Genomic DNA, 13,869 nt, shown 5'->3' on the forward strand with positions numbered 1-13,869 from the left:
AGGCAACACTTTCGCTACTCTTGTTTTCAATACCATACGTATACATAGACACCACCACATATATAAATTTGATTATTTCATACATAGGAGATTTTGACCAATAGAAAACTACAGAAATAAAAATTACAGCGAAAACTACACTCACCCATTTGTCTACCCTACAATTAGAAAATTATTATTTCTTCATTTGATAGTTTCACTTTCTTCGAGTAATTTTCTCCCTAAATTACACTCGTGCATCAAAATAATCAGGTAATTTAGCTTTTAAGTGTATTGCTTATTAAAAACTGCTCTCGTTCATTTTCATATTTTGTACGCCATCAGAAAAGACCCTCGGTCCACCTGGTGTCCAAAAGCCCTCCAAACTCCAGAAGATAACATGCCTTAGCAGTAACCTTGGCCACCAGGTGATCCGGTGGTGATTTCTATGGATTATTCGTATTCATCGACCACAAAAACTGCCTAGTAATCTATTTTCATACATTAAATGCCGAAATTTTTCGAAACTCCAGAAGATCAAGTGCCTTAGCAGTGACACTATGCACGAGGTACTCCAGGGGTAGGTTCTCATGACATATTTTTGTTCAGCGACTCCAAAATCTCCAAGTAATCTATTTACATTAATTTAGTGACAATAATCCCCGAACCTCCAAGTGACGCGCCCTAGCAGTGACTCTGGACACCATCAGGTGTTCCGGCTCCAGGGATCGATTCTGCTTGCATATTCATGTTCAGCGAACCCAAAAATTTCCGAGTAACAAAATCCGAGTATTTTGACATGTTTATGCACTTTTGGATGCATTTGTGCCTTTAGATAGTAATATACCCGACAAATGGCACAATTCTATTGTACAAAAAAGTAGATCCCCATGAATTAGAAAATTACAGACCTATAAGCCTTCTTAGTCACTTATACAAACTCCTTACAAGAATAGTAACGAATCGTCTTGAGAGAAAACTTGATTTCTACCAGCCAATGGAGCAAGCGGGATTTCGTACCGGATTTGGAACAAATGATCACCTACAGAGGATTAAAACGGTAATAGAAAAGACTATCGAATACAATCCACCACTCGTTTTGGCTTTTGTAGATTTCCGTAAAGCATTTGGCACGGTAGAATTTGACAAAATTCTGGAAGCACTACAAGCATACCGCATTGACTACCGATACGCAAGGTTAATTTACAATACATACAAGAACGCAACTATGTCGGTGAAACTACATAAAAACACAGACCATATCCCAATCGGCAGAGGAGTCCGACAGGGCGATACCTTATCGCCTAAACTGTTTACCGCAGTACTAGAATATGCTTGTAAAAAACTTAACTGGAAAAAGCGAGGCCTGAATATTGACGGTAGAAGATTAACAAATTTGAAATTCGCAGACGACATAGTTTTATTCTCTGACAACCTCAAGGAGATATGTACAATGCTACATGAACTTCAGTTAGTGTGTACCAGTGCAGGTCTTAAAATAAACATTTCCAAAACAAAATTCATGACAAACCTAGTACCTAGTGGAAATATCAATATTAGAAACAACGAAGTAGAGCTAGTGGAAAAATACATATACCTTGGACACGAAATAAAGATCACAAGAGACAACCAAACATGCGAACTACGAAGAAGAATAAACCTAGCATGGGCAGCCTATGGAAAACTCAAAGACATCTTTAAAAGCGATATACCAATTTCTTTAAAACGTAAAACATTTGACCAATGTGTGTTGCCTGTGATGAGTTATGGTGCCGAAACTTTGACATTGACAGCTACAACTTCTAAAATTCTGCAAATAGGCCAGAGAAACATGGAAAGGTCAATGCTGAGTATATCGCTTCGAAGAACAGGAGTTACCGATGTAATTTCCCGAATTGCCACCCAGAAATGAAACTGGACCGGACACGTCGCCCGAATTAGTGATGGGAGGTGGACGAAGAGATTACTTGAGTGGAGGCCGAGATTAGACAAAAGAAGTAGAGGAAGAGCGGAAGACCACCTACTCGTTGGACTGACAATCTCAATGGACAAAAATGAGGGAGGCCTATGTCCAGCAGTGGACGCAAAGGGCTGGAGGAGGAGGAGGATGATGATGATGATGATGATCCTGAACACAATGCAAAAGGTTGCAAGTTTCTAGGTGCTGTATTTAAAAATCGATTTATTCAGGTGTTTTTAATGCTAAATGCCCTGGTCTATTTCGTCTTTTGGGATGTTTGCTTCTTTTCGATGAATTGATTCATTGCATAATGTAGGTAGGTACACTATTCACAATCTTTGTTCCTGTCTCTTGATTCCGTTGTGATATCTTTCAACTTCCAAATATTTGAACGATTCCACTTGTTCTACGTCAGTTCCATTTGTCTTTATGTACATTAAAGAGCACAAACTATCAAAAGAATTTGTTCAGTCTTTGATAAATTGATATAGTTATTCCATTTTATCTTTGAACATGCGTTATGATTCATTTTCAAACAAATTAATCAAAACATAAACTCAAACGTACGTCGATGTGTATAGTATATATAGTATATAGTATACACAATGTATATACACATCGACGTACGTTTCACTTTATGTTTTGATTTAATTTGTTTGAAAATTAATCATGACGCATGGGCAAAGATAAAATGGAACAACATAAACCAAGCTACTAAGATCGCTGTAACATCTATCGTTTGTGGGTTCTATTAACTTGTGCTTATTTCTCATATCAGTTATTTACTTTTACTGATATTTTTGAAGTTATACTTCTTTACGATCGAGAGTGAAATTTTATAATGCCGGGCGCATGCGCACACAGACAGTATGTAGTTCGTTGCTAATCTTTCAAGATATGTATGTATCAGCGCTGTCAGCGCAAATAAGTCATTAAAAGGATATATTAGTGTTTTTAGTAAATGTATTATTTATTACAATTAATAATTTACAATTACACAAGATGGAACGTTGGACAAGAATATCCAAGAAAGGTGCACACAAGGAAGGAAAGCTATCGCATTATTGAACAAAATCCTATGGGACCAAAGTATCTCCAAAGAAAATAAACGTAACATCTATAACAGCATTGTTAAGAGCATTATAACATACAGCAGCGAAGTTTGGCCACTTAAAGAAAAATCCGAAAATATGATCAGAACAACTGAAATGGACTTCTGGGAGAAGATCTGCTGGTATATCAAGAATACAAAAAATCAGAAATACAAGAATATTGGAGATAATGGATGTAAAGCATACAATAATGGACGATATAAAAACAAAGCAACTAAGATGGTTTGGCCACGTACAACGTATGGAAGAAGACAGATTACCCAAGCAAGTGCTACGATGGGCACCAAAAGGACGGCGGAAGAGAGGAAGACCTAGGAAAAGCTGGATAGAAGGAATCCATAGGGAAATCGGAGAAAGAGGCTTGAACGAAGACATGTGCTACGATCGAGAGCAATGGCGATTGGGAATCGGAAGACGTCGTAGAACGTTATAAACCGATTATATATTGTTGTGATCTTGATTATTGATATGAGATGATAATTTTATATGTCATTTAATTTAATCAATGCATTACTAATAATCTAATTAATTTACCAGATCACATATCAATATGTTTTCAATCTCAGGGCTTTTTATAAAATTAATTACTTACATACGTGGCTTCTAAGTATTTCTTAATGGTTCCTAATCGGGATAGGAAAGAAAAGAGTAAAATAATAACACATATGGGTTACAATTGTAATCAAAATATTGTTTATTTTATTTAAATGGCAATCACTGCTTAATATTTGCTATATCTTATTATTCTTAAAACATAACATTTACACATGGGAATCTTATTTCCTTTTGATTTCCAATTGAAAGTTTTTATTAACATTTAACTATTATGATTTATTAGCAACAATTCTATTTAAGTTTGAGGAAGCTTTTCTGATATTATTGATTATGTTTCTTCAATTTTAAATGTGGTATTTAATACGAAAAAACCCATACATTCATGTCCAAACAAATGAGACTGACCTTTTTCTGGTGAACTGAGAATGTCTTCACACAAGACCCGTTTCCTGCTATCCTTGGCTGCAATCAAAACCTCGTCCTGGCTTCCAGTAATGTTCTCCTCTGAAACTAGCTCGTATAGCTCTCGTTTCCTGCTTCTGTCGTGATGCTGTGTTCTACCTTTTTCGAAACTGCAATCAGCTACCGGGAACTCTTGGCTCAAGGAGGTTCTTTTACTCTCAAACCTGGCCTACCTCTCGTTCTACGATAGATACTCCACACTCACGGAACTACACAGGCTTTCTCACTCTCCGTACACTACCGTCTACTACTCGACTTCACTTCTCCACCGCTCAAAACATTCTGATCTCTATTTGTCATTCATTCCCCTACTTTCTAAATATCCCTTCCAGATTCACAAATCAAACTTCCACCACCAACTCTCATTCGCAGTATTCCTCAAAACCAATTTTTAAACTTTCTAAATATGCTTAATGGATTTCAAAGAAAATAGTTAATTCCCATTCTAAAATTACTTTCTACTATATACAAATTTTAGTGACCTATTCTCTATTTCCACTTAGTCTTATTTAGCATCGGCTAATGATCGATCCTTCCGCGAACAACGATAATGACCTATTAACGATTTCACTTGAGTCTTATTTAATCACTTCTTAAAATTAAATATAACAATTTGTTGTATACAGGTTGTTCTAAATTTATATGCCCGTGGTTGAGAAAATTGAAAATATTTTATATTAAATTGAATTCTGTTTATAATTATCAAATTTTAATTTTCATATCAAATAGAAATATAACAAATCCCCGCCTTGTATTCGATAAAATTTATCTGCATTTTTAAATAAATTTTCTCGAGGGCAAAACCAACTCCCTGTATATTTCCTTACTTTAATCTACGTCTTATATCCTAACTTACTATCTACTTCATGTAATTCTGTCTTTTATTCGTGATATTTGTATACATCGTGAATATTATAAATTCCTCGGATCTTTTCCGAGTTCCTGTGCCTCAACTCATAACTATTTATCCCATTTTCATTATTCACGATATACGGGCCTTCGAAAACAGGCATCAACTTTGCGCAAATGCCCCCAGGAAGATTTGATACTCGTAATGCCCTCACGAGTACTTTTTCACCCTTTTGGAAAGTCACTGGTCTTCTTTTTCTATTTTGTTCCTGTCTTTGGATATATTTTTCGTTGCTTCGCCGTAATCTTCTCTGTACGGTTTCAATCACCTGGTGATATTCTTTTGGCTCTTGGTCTTCCCATGGCCTTATCGGCAGTACACCCTTCATGATGTATTCTGGGGTCTCTTTTGTTACTGTGCTCGGAATTGTATTTAGATACCTTTCTATTTCCGCCATTTTCCTGTCCCAGTGGCGATGTTGACCATCTGTTGCAATGCGGAGAAATTTCGTCACTTCCTGTATGAATCGTTCCGAAGGATTACTCTGTGGATGTCTGATGCTGACAAAATTTGTCTCTATTCCTCGTTCTCGAAGTTGTCCCTTGAAACGATCATTTCGGAAATACGTTGCATTGTCCAGTAGAATCTTTTTTGGTGTTCCTACTATGGCTATAAAATTGTCGATTTTTCTTAATATTTCTTCCCCCTTTGTGGTGCGGCAACTATATAATTTTACGTATTTTGAAAACACATCCACCATTACCAGAATATGTTTGTTCCTTTTAGTGGTCATAATTAGATCGCTTAACATATCTATTGCTACAATGTCTAGTTTGTTTCGGGCTTCAATATTTTTGGCAACATTTTCGTTTTTGAAATTCCGACTCTTATATTTTTGACATACATCGCACTTCTGGGTAATTTCCTTTGCAATGCGGTAATCCTGTCGGCTGATGTAATTTTCCCTAAAAACGAGCCAAACTTTTCTGCTACCGATATGCCCATTGTCCTCATGTAATTTCTTTATTATCTTTTCGGCCAATGTCTGTGTCACTAAATATAGTTCCTTTCCGTCTATTCTCTTAAAATATATGTTATTTTCTGCTTCCGCTCTTCTTTTCTCTCTTTCCTCTAGGTCTTCCTGGTTTGTCCTTATCTCATTTAACGAATATATCCCTTCTTCTTGTATTAATCTATTTAGTCCCACCTGTAGAGTAATTGTTTCCTTTTTTCCGGTGTCCTCATCCCGTGTTAGAGCGTCGGCTATTATGTTGTCTTTTCCTTTTATATATCGGAACTCAAAATCATACTCCTGTAATAATAGAATGCCTCTATGTATTCTATTATTTACTAATCTATTCTTCATGATATGTACTAAAGCTGCATGGTCTGTTTCGATTGTGAATTTTGCTCCCAATAAGTAAAACCTCAATTTGTTTACGCAATATAGTACACTGGCAAACTCCAATTCTGTAACACTATATTTTCTCTCATGTGTTTTAGTCACTCGAGATATAAAACATATCGGTACTTCTTGGTCGTTTTGTATTTGAGACAGAACTCCTGCAAATTTTTGTATGGACGCATCAGTTCGGAGTATAAAAGGTAAATTGTAAATGGGGTGGTATATTTTCGTTCCTTTTGAGAATTCTCGTTTTAATGTTTCGAAAGCTTCCTCCTGTTCTTCTTTCCAATTCCATTTTATTCCTTTTTTAAGCAATTTTATCAGAGGGATTTCCTTTTGGCTCAAATCGGGAATCAGCTTTTTAAAATAATTTATCGTGCCAAGAAAACCTCTCAATGTTTTCAAATTCGTTGGTCTTGGGTATTCATCTATGAGCTTGACTCTGTCTTCGGCTAATCTTACTGTTTTGGTGTCCAATTGAAAACCCAAATAAATGACTTCTTTTTGAAAAAATTGACATTTTTCAATGTTTAATTTCAATCCCGCTGTGTCCAATTCTTTCAGAATTATTTCTATGTGTTCCAGATGACTCTGAGTATCTTGTGAAAAAATTAATAAATCATCGATATAATGAACTATGAAATCTTCATGGCGATTCAAAATGGTATGTAGAGCTCGGACGAGTGCAGCACAAGCACTCTGCAATCCAAATGGCACTACCTTAAACCGGTAGACAATACCATCAATAGAAAAAGCGGTGTAGTTTCTACACTTTTCAGCTAACGGTATCAACCAAAAACTGTGTTTTAAGTCAATTTTCGAAAATATGTGTGACCCGGTGATTCTTCCAAAAATGGCCTCGATGTTTAGAGGTGATTCATATTGTGATACAGTGTGCTGGTTGATATTTCTGGCATCTAAACATAATCTCAATTCTCCATTGCTTTTCTTTACTATCACAATCGGGTTAACATACGGTGAATCACATCTTTCGATGATTTGATCTTCCAACATTTTATTTATTTCTTCTTTCACCTCTTGTCGATACTTGTATGGAATCGGGTAAGTCTTTGATCGAAAATTTCCCAAGTTTTTCACCTCAAATGAATGTTCGTACTTTTTCGCCACTCTGTTTTCCTCATTGATCAAATTTTCGTAGTTTCTTAACATCAACCGCAATTCTTTTTCTTTCCCTTCTCCACATATCAATTTTCTGTCTTTTTTTTCAGATTCTTCACACATGTTTACCGTGCATTCTGCATCCTCGTTTGCATATACCTCCTCTTCAAATACTACTGTTTCAATCATATTCTTTTCACTTTCATTTTTTAGCTTTATTTCTTCTTCTCCTGAGCTCGTCTCTTCTTTTGAGGAATCCCAGGTTTCCTTTGTTTCTGATACTCTCAAACTTTCTTCTTCTGGGCTCAACTCTTCTTTTGAGGAGCCACAGGTTTCATTTTCTTTTATCCTTTTCCGACCTTTTCTCCTTTTTTTTCTTTGTCCTTGCTTCGCTGCCAAATTCATTTCCACTGTTTGTTCTTTACCTGATTCGTCCGTATTTTGTTTCTCATGTTCCTTGTCCTGTTCTTTTTCTTTTTCTTCTGTTAGCTTCATCGTATTATTTTTAAAATCTATCACTACATGTTTTTCTGCCAATTCGTCAACTCCTACTATCATGTCATGTGACATATTTGGCATTATTACACATTGTAGTGCATACATATTCTTACCCAGTCGTACCATTACTCGTATGCCTTCATTTATAGTTGCCAATGTCCGTTTGTTTGCGCCCACTAAATTTACCCTAGGTATTTTGTAAATTAAATTTGTTAAGTTAACTTCTTCTATTAGTTTTCTGTTGACCAATGTTATTTCAGATCCAGTGTCTATCATAATTTTAATTGGTTTCTCGTTGATAAATCCATCCACAAATTTTAAATTAACTCCATTTTTCTTTTCGTTGTTTCCTGCCAATTTAATAAACTCCTTGGGGTGACAAAAGATTCCTGTTTGATTTTTGGTTTTTAGTGAGCGCCGTCGTGAAAAGACGCCGGTTGCTCATCGTTGTTTATATTTTCGTCATACTGTCTCTCTCCGTCATATTCATCTGTCTGGGTATTATTTACTTCTCTTCTATTTTCTCTTGGTCTGTCGGATCTGTTTCGGTTTTCTCGATATCCCTGTTCATTTTGTCTACCATTATTTCTGTTTTCTTGATTTGAGCGTGTGGTGTTTCTATTCTGGTATTCTCGATTTCTATCCTCATTCCATTGCCTATTTCTTTGTTCATAATTTCCTCTTCCGTTGTCTCTATTTTCGTTTTCCCTTCTGGGATTAAAATCTCGTCTTGTATAGTCCCTCCTATTTTGATTTCTATCTCTGTAATCTTGTGTTTCTCGGGGCCTGTAATCTTCTCGCGACCTTCTTGATTTTCTTTCTCTTAGACGTGATTCTCTTATTTGTAGGAATTGGCATAAACTATCTATGTCTTTGTAATTTTGCAATGTGATATGGTCTTCCAGCGTTTCCTCGAAATGTCTTGCAATCAGTTCGACTAATTGTTCCGATGAGTAATTATATTGTAAATGTTTTGCATTATTGTAAATTTGCAAAGCATATGTCCTTTCTGATACACCCATCCTATCATTGTATTTCCCATTTTGCAATTCCTTGTTAATTTCCAATTGTTGGACCTTTCCCCAGAAATAATTCAAAAATTTTTGTTCAAATTGTTGCCAATTGCCGAATTCTTCTTCTTTGCTATCGAACCATAGGCTTGCTTCATATTTGAGATGGTTTCTGATAGTTTCTTTTGCTGTTTCGAAATTTCCGATGTGCTGTATTTTCTTTTTCAGGCTATTTATGAACGGCACTGGGTGTAATCTTCTTACGTCCCCGCCAAACCTTATCTTCACGTCATCTGTGCTATGTATAACCATTTCTCTTCTTTCTCCGACATTTTGTTGAGTCCTGTTTTCGGTGACTTGTTTTTCTATTTCTGCGATTCTTTTTTCCACTTCTTCTCTGTCTACTTGAATAGCATTTTCTAACTTATTTTCCAAATTTTCTAGTTCCTTTTTCTGGCCATTCGTTAACTCCTCCATTTTGTTTTGAATTATCATTTCTTGTTCTTTCATGTGGTCCTTCATTCTAATTTCTTGTTCTTGCATGTGATCTTTAATTTTCATTTCTTGCTGTTCTATCTCGTTTTTCATTGTTGTCAAACATCCTTTTATTTCCTTTTCATACTTTTCTATGCGTTCCTCTATTTTCTTATTGTTCTCTTCTATTGCTTGTTTTGTTTCCTTTTGATTGTCATCCATTTTTTGCTCCACTTTATCCATTTTCTTTGATGTTTCTTCCTGATTTTTATCCATTGTCCTTTTTGCTTCATCCATTGCTAGTTTTGTTTCCTCCTGATTTTTATCCATTGTCCTTTTTGCTTCATCCATTTTTTGTGACTGGAGTTGCATCAGTTGTAATAGTTTATCTATTCCTGATAATTCTTGCTGTTCTGATGCCATGATTGTCTTGTCTAAAATATCTTCTTGGTCTGAATGTTCTTTTTGTTTTTTGTTGTCCTTGCTTTGGCTTCTTGTCACAGACATTTGTTTTCAAGAAGTACTGTCCCCGCCAAATATGAAATTTTACTAGTATGTTACCAAGACGACTTTTTCTCACCCAAATATTATAAATTGTCAATAAATATATCAAATGTAAATATCGTAAAAATAAAATATTAAATCAGTCATGTAAAATTTGTACCTAAAGAGATCTAAAATTTTATGTTATCAAATGTAAGTATCTCACTTTTTACCACAGGCATATAAATTTTCAAATACCGGCTTTACTCTTTCTATCCTTCAAATTTGCCACTAGAAATACTTTCAAAATGCCCCACGTTGGGCGCCAGTTGTTGTGATCTTGATTATTGATATGAGATGATAATTTTATATGTCATTTAATTTAATCAATGCATTACTAATAATCTAATTAATTTACCAGATCACATATCAATATGTTTTCAATCTCAGGGCTTTTTATAAAATTAATTACTTACATACGTGGCTTCTAAGTATTTCTTAATGGTTCCTAATCGGGATAGGAAAGAAAAGAGTAAAATAATAACACATATGGGTTACAATTGTAATCAAAATATTGTTTATTTTATTTAAATGGCAATCACTGCTTAATATTTGCTATATCTTATTATTCTTAAAACATAACATTTACACATGGGAATCTTATTTCCTTTTGATTTCCAATTGAAAGTTTTTATTAACATTTAACTATTATGATTTATTAGCAACAATTCTATTTAAGTTTGAGGAAGCTTTTCTGATATTATTGATTATGTTTCTTCAATTTTAAATGTGGTATTTAATACGAAAAAACCCATACATTCATGTCCAAACAAATGAGACTGACCTTTTTCTGGTGAACTGAGAATGTCTTCACACAAGACCCGTTTCCTGCTATCCTTGGCTGCAATCAAAACCTCGTCCTGGCTTCCAGTAATGTTCTCCTCTGAAACTAGCTCGTATAGCTCTCGTTTCCTGCTTCTGTCGTGATGCTGTGTTCTACCTTTTTCGAAACTGCAATCAGCTACCGGGAACTCTTGGCTCAAGGAGGTTCTTTTACTCTCAAACCTGGCCTACCTCTCGTTCTACGATAGATACTCCACACTCACGGAACTACACAGGCTTTCTCACTCTCCGTACACTACCGTCTACTACTCGACTTCACTTCTCCACCGCTCAAAACATTCTGATCTCTATTTGTCATTCATTCCCCTACTTTCTAAATATCCCTTCCAGATTCACAAATCAAACTTCCACCACCAACTCTCATTCGCAGTATTCCTCAAAACCAATTTTTAAACTTTCTAAATATGCTTAATGGATTTCAAAGAAAATAGTTAATTCCCATTCTAAAATTACTTTCTACTATATACAAATTTTAGTGACCTATTCTCTATTTCCACTTAGTCTTATTTAGCATCGGCTAATGATCGATCCTTCCGCGAACAACGATAATGACCTATTAACGATTTCACTTGAGTCTTATTTAATCACTTCTTAAAATTAAATATAACAATTTGTTGTATACAGGTTGTTCTAAATTTATATGCCCGTGGTTGAGAAAATTGAAAATATTTTATATTAAATTGAATTCTGTTTATAATTATCAAATTTTAATTTTCATATCAAATAGAAATATAACAATATATATATATTATTTATTATAATTTTTGTGTGTTTGGATTTGTCTTCCTCGGGAATAAGATATTTTATAATAATAGTAAGTAGGTATTTAAGTTAGGTATTTTTGTATAGTTCACTTTTGGTCTATTAAATTCATCAGTATGTATGATAAATCTTGTAACCTGTCAAAGCAAAGGGTATATAGCTCAGTGGTCGAGCGTGTGACCGGAGATCGAGAGGTTCCAGGTTCAAATCCCAGACGATTCATATTTCTTTTTTTTTAAGTTATACTTCTTTACGATCGAGAGGGAAATTTTTTTATAAATGCCGGGCGCATGCGCACACAGACAGTATGTAGTTCGTTGCTAATCTTTCAAGATATGTATGTATCAGCGCTGTCAGTCATTAAAATGATATATTAGTGTTTTTAGTAAATGTATTATTTATTATAATTTTTGTTTCTTTGGATTTGTCTTCCGCGGGAATAAGATATTTTATAATAATAGTAAGTATATTTAAAGTATTTTGGTATACTTCACTTGGTCTATTAAATTTGTCAGTATGTATGAGAAATCTTGTAACCTGTCAAAGCAAAGGGAATATAGCTCAGTAAAGAGCGTGTGAACCGGAGATCGAGACGTCCCGGATTCAAATCCCGGGCGATTCATATTCTTTTTTTTTTCTTTTTTTAATTTTTGGTATGGTTTTAATAAAAAAATTTTAAAAGTGGTAGGTAAGAAAGTTAGTTTAATATTTAAATAAAATACAAATAACCTGTTAAGTATATTTATTTCTTTGAAATTATATAATAGAAGTATAACTTCTTACGTGCGTACAAAGTTCACACACATTCTTTTTTGTTCATGATCTATATTTCACAACAGATTATTAAGCAACTCTTTTATATTTAATTGAAAAGCAGCCTCATCCGATTTGAAAAATTCAGTTAAAACGTGTAATTTAGTGTAATGAGCACAGCACACAGATCAGTTAATCAACATCCTGTGAATATAACAATTAAATAGAGACCGATTACAGAGATTAGCTAAATCTGAAATTCCGTTTCAACCAATTTTATTAGCCAGAGGTGGATTCTATTGCAGAACTAATGGGTTACTAATTACATATAATATCCGCTAGTTTAGAATTAAAAATATGTCGAAAATTTCATTCAGCAAAGTTTTTTTTGAAAACAAAATGACTCCTTTCCCTTTTTAGAATTAAACCGCCTTTTCGGATTTAAAGTTATCACCTAACTTTGTTCTGCCGAAGATTATAATATATTCTTTCTACATTCTATGGAAACAAAAATATAGGACAATGGTAATGCGCCACTCACTATCACCATTATGTATACGCTCAACTTTGCGGACCATCAAGTAATAAATAAATAAATAAATAAATAATATTAGCTCAATATTGGCAAGGAATGATAATATATTGGAACCAGAAGTCAATAGAAAAACGAATACTTGTGCATCGGAGGGCACTAAAAAGATCTATTATACAACAAAACCACGAAAAAGCACTGCTATGACTACAAATATCTAGGTATCAATGTTTCGCACGATGGATAATTAGACAAAGCCTCCAGAGAACTAAATCCGAAAGGAGGAAAAGCCATCACAATGTTACATAGTGTTTTATGGAATCAATCCATCAGCAAAGAAAATAAAGTGAAAAGTATCACTCTATATAGCTGAATAGTTGTGTTGACGTATTCTATACCATCTTCTCAGATTAGCAAGCCAGGATATTCTTCTTCGTCCTGGGTCCCTTTTAAGGCTTTTTCCTTCAATTTTACCTTGTAAAATGCATTGGAGTGGCTGGTATCTGCCTTGATTTTTCATTATATGTCCCAAGTACTGCAGCTTACGACCCTTCACGATGTTGACTAAATCTGCGGTTGTGTTCATCCTCCGTAGTACTTCTTCATTGGTGACTTTGTCTGTCCACGGTATCTTCAGGATCCTTCTGTACAACCATAGCTCAAAAGCCTGAAGTTTTGATAGAGTTTCTGCCTTCAATGTCCACGTTTCTACTCCAGCCAGAGTAAAAGAAGTAAACATAGAACCGGACGAATTGGCGGTTGGATAATATGTTGTGTCTATTAATTCCATATTAATTTTAATATTGTCGTTTCTAGAAAATGCCTTCGGAGAGTTTCAATACTTTTTACTCTTATTGTTTGTGGTAGTCTTCAGTTGTATGTATTCATATGTGGTCTGCGTCATTTTCATATACTTTGTTTTTGGTACATTAATACATAATCAGTTCATACTGCTTAGCCTTTGCTTAAAATAGATTCAAAATCCTCAACAATTCCCTTTTAGTACTTGCCA

The sequence above is a fragment of the Diabrotica virgifera genome, chromosome 4 (genome assembly GCF_917563875.1).
Source record: "Diabrotica virgifera virgifera chromosome 4, PGI_DIABVI_V3a".
NCBI lineage: Eukaryota > Metazoa > Arthropoda > Insecta > Coleoptera > Chrysomelidae > Diabrotica > Diabrotica virgifera.